Source organism: Erithacus rubecula, assembly GCF_903797595.1.
Source record: "Erithacus rubecula genome assembly, chromosome: 27".
Classification (NCBI taxonomy): Eukaryota; Metazoa; Chordata; class Aves; order Passeriformes; family Muscicapidae; genus Erithacus; species Erithacus rubecula.
This window is the reverse complement of record NC_136679.1, coordinates 4008427-4022696: the sequence shown is the minus strand read 5'-3', so window position 1 is coordinate 4022696 and position 14270 is coordinate 4008427. Positions and strand designations below refer to the sequence as shown.

Here is a 14270-nt window from a genome sequence, read left to right as displayed (position 1 = left end):
ACTTCAGATTTGTAACAATCTGAGCTGACTCTTTCTTGAATTTATTAAGTTACCAACAATTCAGGCAACCTCCTGATGACAGATGGAAATATTTTTCTGACCAAGAACTCCCCAGGGAGTGGAGGAGTATCTAACCAGAAGGACATGGGTTTAGGACAGCAGAAGCCCTGTGAGAATGAGCTGGTTTGGCCCTGGAGCCAACACCATGTTCTCTGCAGAGTGTGAATTTGTTTGTCTGGAGACCCAGCAGAGTCACTGTGGGGGTCCTTGTTGTGCTTTTCCAGCCCATTACTGTCTTGTTGCTTTTGCTACTGGGTGAGCAGCACAGCATGTGAACACAAACACCTTGGCTTTGCAAAGCTGGGAACACAAGGAAAGGTGTGACTTCACCTGAGTGTGCTGTGGGAAATCAACAGCTGTACTCTGGGAAAGCCCAGCTGGGCTGGGCTGGGCTGGAACTGTGGGCTGGAAATGGAATGCTGCAGCTTTAACCCCTTAGGGTGTGGAACCGGGTGACCTTTATGATCCTTTCCAAGCCAAACCATTCTGTGACTCCCTGCTTCTTCACAGGCACAACCAGCCCTGAGCTTGCCCTGGAGAGGCCATGGAATCACCTCTCTGGTGCACACACTGCTCCCACCACAGCTCTCATCTGTGGCACCAATGGCAATGGCACAATGTCACATGAGCTCCAGAGAGCAAGTGGAGGAATCACAAGGTACCAAAGGCTGAGACAATCACAGCAATACCTGGCAGGTGTTGGCTGTGCTGAAATGTGCCTGGGCTGTGCCATGGAATTACAGAAAGATTTGGGTTGGAAGGGACCTTTGCAGGTCATAGCACAGGCTTTGCATGGACAGATTTTGGTAGTGAGGGGCTACAGGGGTGGCTTCTGTGAGAAGCTGCTGGAAGCTTCCCCCATGTCCATCAGAGCCAGAGGGCTCCTCATAGCCAAGGCTGAGCCCAGTAAGGGGGGCAGCACCTCTGGGAAAACAGAGTTAAGAAGCAGGGAAAAATATCTTCCTGCAGAAGAGCAGCCAGAGAGGAGTGGGAACATCTTAGAGGAACAGATCAGCAATCCCCCAGGTCAGAGGAGAAGCAGCAGGTGCTGCTCTGGATCTGAGATTCCTCTGTAGCCCATGGTGAAAACTGTGCTGAGGCAGCTGTGATCCTGCAGCCAGTTGAGGGCATGGGGGTGCAGAGAGGCACCTGCAGCCCCTGGGGGAGCCCAGGATGGAGCAGGGGGATGCCCAAGAGAGACCCTGTGTGAAACCCATGCAGGAGCAGGGTCCTGGCAGGGACCTGTAGCCCTGTGTAGAGCAGAGCTCACACTGGAGCAGCTTTCCTGGCAGGACTTGTGACCTTTGAGGGGACCCACACTGAAGCAGCCAGTTCCTGAAGCACTGACCCTGTGCAAAGGGACCTTCACTGGAGCAGTTTGTGAAGAACTGCAGCCTGTGGGAAAGACTCGTGCTGAAGTTCCTGTAGGATTGTCTCCTGTAGGAGGGACTCACACCCCCATTCCCCATCCCTCTGTGCTGCTGGAAGGGAAGAGATGAAGAACTGAGGAGTGAAGTTGAGCCTGAGAAGAAGGGAGTGATGGGGGAAAGGTGCTTTATGATTTGGTTTTATTTCTGATTTGATTTGTAATAAACTCATTTCCCTGAGTCGAGTCTGTTTTGCCCATGATGGTCCTTGCTGAGTGACACCTCCCTGTCCTTGTCTCTACCCACCAGCCTTCATCTCTATTTTCTCTCTCCTCTCCAGCTGAGGGGAGCAACAGAGTGACATTGGGGGCACCCAGTGTCCAACCAGGGCCAACCCACCACAGGCAGCATCCAACCCTCTGAAGAGAGCAGGGACAACTTCAACTGCATGAGAATCATAGAATAGAATCATGGAATGGTTTGGGTGGGAAGGGGCCTTAAACACCACCAGTTCCACCCCCCTGCCATGGGCAGGGACATCTTCTACTATCCCAGGTTGCTCCAAGCCTGTCCAACCTGGCCTTGGACACTTCCAGCGATGGGGCAGCCACAGTTTCTCTGGGCACCCTGTGCCAGTGCTGCAGGAGCTCAGGTGTGGGGCAGTGAGAGCCCAGGTGTGGGGCTGTGGGAGCCCAGGTGTGGGGCAGTGGGAGCCCAGGTGTGGGGCAGTGAGAGCCCAGGTGTGGGGCTGTGGGAGCCCAGGTGTGGGGCAGTGGGAGCCCAGGTGTGGGGCAGTGGGAGCCCAGGAGTGGCGCAGTGGGAGCCCAGGTGTGGGGCAGTGGGAGCCCAGGAGTGGGGCAGTGGGAGCCCAGGTGTGGGGCAGTGGGAGCCCAGGTGTGGGGCTGAGAGCCCAGGTGTGGGGCTGTGGGAGCTCAGGTGTGGGGCAGTCAGAGCCCAGGTGTGGGGCTGTGGGAGTTCAGGTGTGGGGCAGTGGGAGCCCAGGTGTGGGGCAGTGAGAGCCCAGGAGTGGGGCAGTGGGAGCCCAGGTGTGGGGCAGTGGGAGTTCAGGAGTGGGGCAGTGAGAGCCCAGGTGTGGGGCAGTGAAAGCCCAGGTGTGGGGCAGTGGGAGCCCAGGTGTGGGGCAGTGGGAGCCCAGGAGTGGGGCTGTGGGAGTTCAGGAGTGGGGCAGTGAGAGCCCAGGAGTGGGGCTGTGGGAGCCCAGGTGTGGGGCAGTGGGAGCCCAGGTGTGGGGCAGTGGGAGTTCAGGTGTGGGGCAGTGAGAGCCCAGGTGTGGGGCAGTGAGAGCCCAGGTGTGGGGCTGTGGGAGTTCAGGAGTGGGGCAGTGAGAGCCCAGGTGTGGGGCTGTGGGAGTTCAGGAGTGGGGCAGTGGGAGTTCAGGTGTGGGGCAGTGGGAGTTCAGGTGTGGGGCAGTGGGAGCCCAGGTGTGGGGCTGTGGGAGCCCAGGAGTGGGGCAGGCAGTCCCAGAGGAGCAATCACAGGAGCTGGCTCCATGTTGCCTTTGTCATTTAGCTGAATTTCCTCTTTACCTCCCTGCAGATCCCACCTCCAGACAGAATCTCCATCCCACAGGATGCTTTAAAGGCTTTGTTATTTTGACCAGATTATTACATAATTCCCTTTAAAGCATCACACGCATTTTTCTGTTGGATTAATAACTAATGTCTGATAGAATTTTTAGCCTATTTCCATTTTTACACATTTTTTACAGTCTAGTTTAATTTCATTAGAATTTCCAGTCTCTGACACTTGATTTATCTTAATAAACTTCCAAAGCCAGGGCTGAGCTGGCTGCTATTGCTGGAGAACTGCTGCTTTAGGGCTTTGTGTAAAACTGACTTTGTGCCATGCCCTTGCTCCATCCTGGGCTCTGGCTGACCAAGCTTCTGCTGAATTGTTCAGGATTTACTGGCACAGCCTCACAGGCCCTGCATTTCTCAGCCCAGTTAATGCTGCCTGTGAGCTCTCAGGCTATTTGGTAAAGGGACATTTTTGGTGTTAGGAAAGCAAAGACAGTCCAGGTGTTAGATTTTGCAACCTGATATTAATTGTGGTTGTCCTGCCTTCAGCCCTGATGGCTCTGTCTCTGGATATCTCCCCATGGACCCTACATCCTACTGTCAAACCTGGTGAAGGAAACTGTTCTCCTTTTTGGGCTCCAGGAGAATGAATGGCTCTTGTGGGCTCCTGCAGATGGGATTACTTTGGACATGCTGCCCATGCTCCATGCCCAGCTCTGAGACTCTGATGTGTTTCTTTCCATATCCACACATGACAGCAGGAATGAAGATCACACCAAGCTGGGCTCCCTCCACTAAGATCATCCTTCTCCTGAAAGTTAAAAATGAAACAAAACAGGGAGTTAAAGCTCTGAGCTTTGTGAAGGATTTCTGTCTATGGACAGGGGGAACACTGGGAAAGAAAGGGAGGGAGGGACAGGGGGATGGATGGATGGATGGATGGATGGATGGATGGATGGATGGATGGATGGATGGATGATGATGGATGGATGGATGGATGGATGGATGGATGGATGGATGGATGGATGGATGGATGGATGGATGGATGGATGGATGGATTGATGGATGGATGGATGGATGGATGATGGATGGATGGATGGATGGATGGATGGATGGATGGATGGATGGATGATGGATGGATGGATGATGGATGGATGGATGGATGATGGATGGATGATGGATGGATGATGGATGGATGGATGGATGGATGGATGGATGATGGATGGATGGATGGATGGATGATGGATGGATGGATGGATGATGGATGGATGGATGATGGATGGATGGATGATGGATGGATGGATGGATGGATGGATGATGGATTGATGGATGATGGATGGATGGATGGATGGATGGATGGATGGATGGATGATGGATGGATGGATGGAGGATGGATGGATGGATGATGGATGGATGGATGGATGGATGGATGGATGGATGGATGATGGATGATGGTGGATGGATGATGGATGGATGGATGATGGATGGATGGATGATGATGGATGGATGGATGGATGGATGGATGGATGGATGATGGATGATGGATGGATGATGATGGATGGATGGATGGATGGATGGATGGATGGATGGATGGATGGATGATGGATGGATGATGGATGGATGGATGATGGATGGATGATGGATGATGGATGATGGATGGATGGATGGATGGATGGATGGATGGAGGATGGATGGATGATGATGGATGGATGGATGGATGGATGGATGATGGATGGATGATGATGGATGGATGATGGATGGATGGATGGATGGATGGATGGATGGATGGATGGATGGATGGATGGATTGGATGATGGATGGATGATGGATGATGGATGGATGATGGATGGATGGATGGATGGATGGATGGATGATGGATGGATGGATGGATGATGGATGGATGGATGGATGATGGATGGATGGATGGATGGATGGATGGATGATGGATGGATGATGGATGATGGATGGATGGATGATGGATGGACATAAGACTTTAACAGCAGGAGATCAGCAGAGTTGTGGGAGAGAGCAAGCAGAGAGCAGTGAGGGAAGTGTCACTGGATTAAGGAGCTGTGTGGGAGGCTGGGACATCAGGAGAGGGACAGGATACCAAGGGTGAACACTGATTAAAACTCTGGAGCTTGAATGTCTGTAGCAGGGCTGTAGTTGGGAGGAAGGGAGAAGCCTTTGATTTTCTGTTTTTATGTTTCTCATCAGCCCTTCCCACCACAGATGAGAAACGGGGATAAAACTGTGAGTATTTCCAACATTTTCTCATATTTCCAGCCAGAGAAAATTAGTGTCTGGCATAAGAACTGTAAACAGTGCTAGTGAGGCCCCAGGTGGTGGCAGAGGTGTTCAGGCAGGGTGACAGCCTGGAGTGGGACAGGGACCTGGGAACGGGATGCAGCAGCCAGGTAAGGAAATCTGCTCGGAGGACACCAAGCATGGCAGTTCCACGTCCCCTCTGCAGCTCCGGGAGGGGCTCGGAGGAGGAGGGAGCATCAGCTGTGCCCACCTCCTGCCAAGGCAGGGGATGGGCACCGGGCAGAACCGGCCCGAAGCGCCGCACACGGGCAGCAGTGCTGGGCTCCGGCGGAGATCGGAAGGCCTGGGAGAGCAGAGAGCTTCTGGACTTACTGGCATTTCGGACAGCTCCAGTGGAGGAAGGGGCTGGGATGAAAGGGGACATTCCAACGGGAGGCTGCACTGCAGCGCTGCCCGTGCTCGGGATTTCCTCTGCTCCGCAAGGAGCGTGTCCAGCTGCCCACCCTGCGAGAGGGCTCGGAGCATCCCGAGCAGGGACTGCGGGAAGCGGGGCACGGATTGCGGGAGGCTGAGCAAGGATTGCGGGAGGCTGAGCAGGGATTGCGGGAGGCTGAGCAGGGATTGCGGGAAGCTGGGCAGGGATTGCGGGAGGCTGAGCAGGGACTGCGGGAGGCTGAGCAAGGATTGCGGGAGGCTGAGCAGGGATTGCGGGAGGCTGGGCAGGGATTGCGAGAAGCTGGGCATGGATTGCGGGAGGCTGAGCAGGGACTGTGGGAAGCGGGGCATGGATTGCGGGAGGCTGAGCAGGGATTGCGGGAGGCTGGGCAGGGATTGCGGGAGGCTGAGCAGGGATTGCGGGAAGCGGGGCATGGATTGCGGGACGCTGAGCAGGGATTATGGGAAGCTGGGTGAGAGGCTGTGCACAGGCAGGGATCCCGCACACCTGCCAGACACGGAACTCGGGATGTTCCACACGATCCCACATCCCGGCACTGGACAGCGAGAGCAGAGCTGCAGTGCCTGGAGCTGCGTGGGCTGGGTCCCTCGCTGCTGGTCCATGGAGATTTGTTGCAAAGGCCACATCTGCAGTGCTGGGAGCAGACAGGTGCCCGGTGCCTTGTCCCGGAGCCAGCCCTGCTGCCTCGGCACAGTGTGAGCAGGGATGAGGGCTGAGCTCAGCCTAAGCAAAGGGAGCAGCAGTGAGAGGGCGCTGGGCTCTGGTCACGGTGCCTGAAGCGCCAGCCCAGGGCAGCCGGGTCTGCCAGCCCGGTCACTGACACTGCCAGAGCCACCTCCCTCTGCCCCTGTGCTGGGGCTGGCTCCAGGTAACCCAGCCCTGTCCCTGGGTCTGTACAGCACGGAGTCTCAGAAAGGTTTGGTGGGAAGGGACCTAAAACAGCACCCAGTCCCACCCCTGCCATGTGCTGGGACCTTCCACTATCCCAGATTGCTCCCATTCCTGTCTAACCTGACCTTGGACATTTCTTGGATCCAGAGGCAGCCAAGCTGCCCTGGGCAACCTGGGCCAGGGCCTCAGCACCCCCACAGGGAACAATTCCTTCCCAATATCCCATCCATCCCATCTATCCCTGCCTCCTGGCAGTAGAACCCATTCCCTGTGTCCTATGCCTCCATCCCTTGTCCCCAATCCCTCTTCAGCTCTCCCGGAGCCCCTTTAGGCACTGGAAGGGGCTCTGAGCTCTCTCTGGAGCCTTGTCCAGGCTGAACCACTGCTCTCTCAGCCTCTCATAGGAGACATGCTCCAGCCCTTGGCTTCACTGTCCAGCAAGAATCAGGCCCTGAATGATAACAAAGTCTTGTCTAAGATGCAGGAGAAGATATGATGTTCCCCTTCCTGCCCTCCCTCTGGACTGAGGAAAGAGAGAAATAGACATGAAAATGTAAATTTATTAATATATTGTATCATTATTGGTCACATGTATTCATATAAATTGTTTTATTTGGACATATATATGGTCATATTATTCATATAAATGACCATTTATTAATATATTATAATTGTCTGGAAGGTTGGATGGGTCTTGGAGCAGCCTGGGATTGGTTGGTTACCAATTGGGATTGCCAAACAGGGCAGAGGAATGACATAGTTTTTAAGGTCCCTTCCAACACAAAGCATTCCATGGTTCTATGATTTATAGACTACTGCAGTTTGGGAAAGAGGAAACTTTGAAACCCAGGTAAGCCACTCAGTTTGTGTCCTCATCCTGTGGCCTTCAAAAACTGCTAATTGGATTAATTCTTGCAACCGAACGTGCCTGTAGCCAGCCTGCCCCGTGAGTGCTGTGCTCTGCTGTGGGAGGAACAAAGCAGATGCAGGGAATAAAGGCAGTGCTGTCCAACAGGAGGAGCCCTGCAGAGCTGGGAGGCTGCAGCCAGGTGAGGATCAGTCTCCTCTGCCAGCTTGTAAGTGATGGGACACAAGGAATGGCCTCAGGTTGTGCCAGAGGAGGTTTAGGCTGGATCTCAGGGAAAAGCTGTTCCCAGAGAAGGCTGTTCAGCCTTGGCACAGCGTGCCCAGGACAGGGGTGGGCTCACATCTCTGGAGTGTTTGAAGTGTGTGGATGTGGCACTTCATGCCATGGTTTAGTGGTGATTATGGTGGTGGTACAGGCTTGATGGTTGGACTTGATGATCCTAAAGGTCTTTTGTGACATGAATGATTCTGTGATTTTGTGAAGTGCTGTCAGAACCCTGCAGTGGAAGCTCAGCCACTAGCTCTCTCAGCTGAAACATAAAGCCTAATTACTTTTTCCAGGTGTCTTGCTTTCTACAAGCCATGTGTTACTTTGGAATGACCTGCACACCTCAGCTTGGAATCCCAACAAGCCAGGCTGGCTTTTGGACCCTGCCTGGCACTTCTCAGCTGCACTGTGTGTGACATTAACAGCAAACATTTTATCTGCTCATAGTGAAACTGCTCATCACAGTGGGATGTGACCAGAGCAGCTATCTAGGGACAAAATCCTCTTTGCACACAGAGCAAAACCTGCAGGGAATGTCAGTGTTGGCTCCTCCTGCTGCTGAAATACTCCATGGAACATGAAAACTCCATAAACACTGTGTACAGGCATGTCCATTGATTTCCCATTCCTGATCTCTATTCATCAGCAAAGTCCTTTGAGACGCTGGTCACAAAATCCAGCACACTTTTCTCTCCTAAAAGGATGGACACATAAATCCAAGTGCTAATGAGTAAAGGTTGTAGCTGGGACATTTTTTTCACAAATGGCTACAAAGAGTTGAACTAGAACCAGCTCCCTGGGAGGAAGGTATTGCTCATTTTGGATTAAGAGTCACCAGTTAAACCAAAGAGTATTCAATCAAATAGAAATATCAACCTCTTGGCTTCTCACAATTCATGAGCCTGATCTCAACAAACTATATATTAATTTCTTTTCAAAAAGCAGTATTTGAATTTTTCATTTACTGCTTAATTATCAGAGCTGGGGCTTAAAAAGGAAACCACCACATGCCTATTGTAATATTCTGACAAAGATTTGGGCTTATTCTCTAATATATTCCTAAATATCTGAGATGAGTGACATCTGTTTCTGGTGCAGCCTGTGACTTCCAGAAAGTCACAGGTTTTATAAAGCTGAGTTAGGAAAGACTTTAGGGAATTCATCACAACCATCTTGTAATCTACAAGAAAAATAACTCTCAAATTTCCTTAAACTGAGCAGCCACGACCCAAAAATCAGATGTTATTTTTAATAATCTCAGCTTTATCTTCCCAGCGCTCATTTCCTCTTTGATAAGGGCAGTGCCGGTGTCTCTGCATCAGAGTCTGATCAAGAGAGCTCCACACAAATCGGTCAGAGGAGCTCTGAAATCCCCAGCTGAGCTCCCAGCAGAGAGGGAAAATGGCTGTTTACTGGATGCTCCTGCCCATAAATGAGCAGCCACGAGGAGCTGTGGCCCTGCCCCCCGGTGTGTGTTTCCTGGCGATAGCCCCGCAGCCAGAGCCGAAAGCAGAAGCTGCTCACAAACAGCCGCGACTGGATCGTGTTTTGGCAAAGGCAACAGGAAGCTGAGCAGCAGCCGATTCCCACAGGGCCAATCTCTGATTAATTGGAACTGCTTGGCATTCAGAAGAGCTGATGAAAAACTTTGGGAAGCCATTGAGGCATTTTCACTGGCACAAGCACTTGGGAGGGATAACATCTCTGTGACGTAGCTGAGATTAGAATCAGAATCAAACCCATTCTACAAAGGCCTGGATTTGTTTGTTTTCATAACCCCCACCCCAGGGAGATGGAACCAGCCCATTTCCAATGCTGGGGTTCATTTCTCTTGGATAGCCATGAATATCCCAAGACATTCTCTCATAGAATCAAGGAATATCCTGGGTTGGAAGGGACCCCCGAGGATCATCCAGTCCAATTTCTGCCCTGCACAGACACCCCAACAATCCCACCCTGGGCATCCCTGGCAGTGCTGTCCAAACTCTCCTGCAGCTCTGGCAGCCTCGGGGCTGGGACCATTCCCTGGGAGCCTGGGCAGTGCCCAAACCCACTGGGGGAAGAACCTTCCCTGAGATCCAACCTAAACCTCCCAGACACAGCTTCACATCAAGCCTTTCTGCAAAGTCTTTGAAACGCTCAGGTGCCAACATCACACACTTAAAATCTTGGGCTCTGTTACCCACAGAGGAGCAGCAGCAGCACTGGGCTGCTCTGATAATTGTGCTCTTGACTTGCCCTGACACACACATTGCTTGAGGTGAGGTTATGCAAGGGGATGAGATAAGATGACCCACTCATTAAAAAATCTACCCATCTAGGTGACTTCAGCTCTTTCTCAATAAGAACCATACAAACATTACACATACCTATGCCCATTGAGACATATACATACAAAGAGAGAGAGAATATTTATATATTTCTATAGCATATTTATAAAACATCAGCACCTCAGCACTTCACTCAGTGCACCCTACAGAGACAGAACCTAATGGTTGAATTTCTAGTATATCTTTATTCTATCTATCTATCTATCTATCTATCTATCTATCTATCTATCTATCTATCTATCTATCTATCTAATATCTAATATATATATACACACACATATATATATATATAAAATCTTTAAGGTGCTGTCCAGGCCAAACCATCCTCTGATAAGGAAGAAATTGTTCCCTGTGGGGAAACCCTGACACAAGATGCCCAGAGAAGCTGTGGCTGCCCCTGGACCCCTGGAAGTGTCCAAGGCCAGGGCCTGAAACACCCAGGAATAGTGGAAGGTGTCCCTGCCCATGGCAGGAGTGGGACTGGATGGATTTTCCATCTCACTTTGGATTTCCATCCCAGACCATTCCATGACTCCATGATATATATACACAACATGTAAAGAACAAAAGAAAAGCAGTTACCATTTGTTTTATACAGAAATGAAACCAAGAAACTAAGAAATTTGTCAAGGATCATAAATCAGTTGCAGAATCGGAAATTGAAACAAACTAACTTAAATACTTCTTTGGTTGGACAGGAAAGTGCTCTGAGATCAAGTGATAAGAGTGGAACAAAGCACTAATACTCCTAAAGCAACATCTTCACTCTGTGCTGTCCAAGCAGCTGGAAGATGTGAGTTTTTCCAGTCTAAGTGCAGTAACTCTGTGTGCAATTGCCCTCCCATCTCCCCTCCAGCAGCCTCAGCAGCTCACAGGCTGCAACACGAGTCTGTCCCACAAACTCCTTACCTTGTGTTCACTCAAGGGTTAAGGCTTTTGCAAGTTACAAGGCCCGCTGTGTCTTGTGTGGGAGTAAATGTCATATCCCACTGCACAGGGTATTTATAGCACAGCACTATTTGGGAAGTGAAACTTTTGAATGGTAAAGTTTTCAAGCAGTAGCTTCAGCATGAAGTTCTGAAGAACAGAACAACCAAAAGCCCGTTTGTCACTCTGGCTCAAGGCAGCTCCAAATGTCAAAATGAGAGCAGTGGGGTCTGAGTGGGGCCACCTCAAGTCTGAGAGCTCCAGTGTCCACTCTGAGAGCTCCAGTGTTCACTCACAGGGAGGGTTTGTGCAGCTGGAATGTCCATCCCATGTCCCCATCGCAGGAGGGAGCACTGCTCTGTCATCATCACCACAGCACCTGGTGGAGGAGCTCTTCCCACAGATAAGGTACCCAATGTTCCCTGTGAGGGTTGCCCTCCACACAGCTTCTCCAGTGCAGCTGCCATGGACACACCAAACTCCAACACAACCTAAAGCAGGGGAGACCTTGGCCCAACAACAGACCCTGGGAATGCCAGCACACAGTGCATGGTGGCCCTACCCCCTCTGTGCTCCAAGCTCAGCAGCACCCAGGAGAGCTGCACTCAGCTTCTAGCAGAGGGATTAGGACAAGACAGCATGGACTGGAGTGGCAGGGGGGCAGAGCAGTCAGAATTTTCCTCTGTTAAAATGGTGACATGTCACTGGGATCAGTGGGATGATGCTGGAGAGGAGCCAAGGTACAATGAGCTGTCTCCATCTCTGGATCCAGCCTGAGGCTGCCAAAGCCCTGCCTAGCTCAACTCCTTGTACTGTAACATGCTGCTCTTGCCTCATAAACACACAACAAGCACCAAATGTGCAGTAACAGACCAGGAACTTCCAGCTGAGCTTTTCCTGACCAGTGGTTCCAGAGTGGACCACCATAATCAATCAAGGAACAAAAAGTTCCTGTGAGACCGTGGGTGCTCTCTGAGCTGTAACTGTAATCACAGAAGTAGATCTGGGGCACCTGAAAGGAAGACACTGCATATTTTGCAGCAATTATTAATGCAGCTATTTGTGCTAACTCTCCAACCCAAATACAGATACGTCCTGTGCTGTTTCCATAAACAGGAGCACAGCTGTATTTGCATTCTCTCCATGTGTGCTGGTGCTCAGAGCTACTTGTGGGTTTGATTGTTGCAATAGAAAATCGAGACGGCGGTAGGAGCTCCTGGAAGCAGGACGGAGGGGCAGAGCAGAGCCAAGAGGGGCAGAGCAGAGCCGGGGGAGGGGCAGAGCAGAGCCAAGAGGGGCAGAGCAGAGCCGGGGGAGGGGCAGAGCAGAGCCGGGATGGGCAGAGCAGAGCCAAGAGGGGCAGAGCAGAGCCGGGAGAGGCAGAGCAGAGCCGGGATGGGGCAGAGCAGAGCCGGGATGGGGCAGAGCAGAGCCGGGAGGGGCAGAGCAGAGCCGGGATGGGGCAGAGCAGAGCCGGGATGGGGCAGAGCAGAGCCAAGAGGGGCAGAGCAGAGCCGGGGGGGGCAGAGCAGAGCCGGGATGGGGCAGAGCAGAGCCGGGATGGGGGGGGGCAGAGCAGAGCCGGGATGGGGCAGAGCGGCACCAAGAGGGGCAGAGCAGAGCCGGGATGGGGCAGAGCAGAGCCGGGATGGGTGGGGGCAGAGCAGAGCCCAGAGGGGCACAGCAGGGCCGGGATGAGCAGAGCCGGGCCCCGCGCTGCTGCTGCTGCGGTGGGCGGGACAGGCGGTGCTCTCACCCTGCTCCAAGCACCGCTGGGGCTGCAGAGCTGTCGGGAGCTCCGAGGGATCGGGACACGCTCCTGCTGCTCGCGGTTCAAGGGCTCTTCCCATCTCTGAGCTGTGCCTGTACCGTGACTCGCTGACTGCAGCGTCATTGTTACACCAACCAAACTTCGTTCGTGCCTTCAAGACATTCTTCACAGCTCCAAGAATGACAAACGTCTCTACCAGTAACACTGAGACCATTGATTCATTTTGCACAACTTAACCACAAGGGAAAAGCAGTGTTCTGGGTTTCAGTGTTGAACCTGGGCTTGTGACAAGCTCCACACGTGCTTTTCTCAGTCCTGTTCACCTCCTGTTCTCCCTCTTCACTGCAGAACATAATTCCGGTGGAAAATGTGGCTTGTTCAAACCCATAACATGGGTATTAAGGTCTTCTATATTTTGTCAAAAGCTTTGTTTGCTCTTCTTTCCATTGTGACAAAAGTATTAAGGTCATAAATACCACTAAATGCAACACCACAATCACCTCAACTACTCTTGCAAAAATAACCTCAGACTTCAAAAGGCAAATTATGTCAAATGTTGTGACCAGCTATTATCACAACTCCTGCCTCACTTCAAGGCTTCTTTCAGGTTGAATTAGGAAGAAATGCTCCCCTGGGAGGGAGGGGAGGCCCTGGCACAGGTTGCTGAGAAGCAGTGGCTGCTCCTGGATCCTTGGAAGTGTCCAAGGCCAGGCTGGATGGGGCTGGGAGCAGCCTGGGATAGTGGAAGGTGTCCCTGCTCATGACAGAGGAACTTTGAGCCTTCCCACCCAAACCAGTCTCTGACTCTACAAGGGTGGTTCTTTACTCAGGGATGTTGGAGGTTGCATGGATCCCAGCCTTTGTGACTCTAACATATTCTGCCCAAACATGAGAGCACCCAGAGCACGAACCCAAAACTCAACTCTCTCCATACAGCCAACCTACAGCTGCTCCAGAGAGGACTGAAAACCACTTTCATCTACTGGCTCTCTCCCTGGAGGACTGACCTGATGACAGCAACCCCACTCCCCGTATTTTCCATGCACACTTTAACCAATTCCACAAGTTCTGGAGTAACCTGCAGAAAATCCAGTCGACTATAACACACAGGTATGACAGTGACCTACTGTGATGGATTCTTTTAACTCAGGGCTCACACCCGGAGTTAAACAGGACACAGGGGACAGTTCTGCAAGATCATTGAGTGCAAACAACACTCAATCATCAACAGACACAGCAGAATCCTATGAAAGAGCCCTTGGGAGTTAAAATTTCTGTCCAAATTATGCATGGAGTTTAAGCAAGAGGCCCCTGTGCAGAGCCAGTGTATGCTGAAGGTGAGAGATGTGGGATCTTGCTACTGCCCATCCCAAGGCTGCTCCAAGTACCATCCCTGAGGTTCTCATACCAACTCTGCCAGAGCTGTGAATCATTCCCTGCTCGTGTGTCACACAAGGAATCCAAATCCAGAAGGAATAAGCACTGGAAGAAATGCTTCCGTGTGAGGGTGGGCAGGGCTGGCACAG

At 51.9% G+C, this 14270-nt stretch overlaps 1 long non-coding RNA gene across 1 annotated transcript; it reads right to left on the bottom strand.

The window, feature by feature from the left end:
- Nucleotides 1–2903: 2903 nt before the first annotated feature.
- Nucleotides 2904–14237, bottom strand: LOC306812979. Its single transcript, XR_013776924.1, has 3 exons — nt 12941–14237; nt 12730–12823; nt 2904–3776 (listed from the first exon to the last, which is right to left on the bottom strand). It is a non-coding gene; the product is annotated as an uncharacterized lncRNA (long non-coding RNA).
- Between the last annotated feature and the right edge of the window lie 33 nt (nt 14238–14270).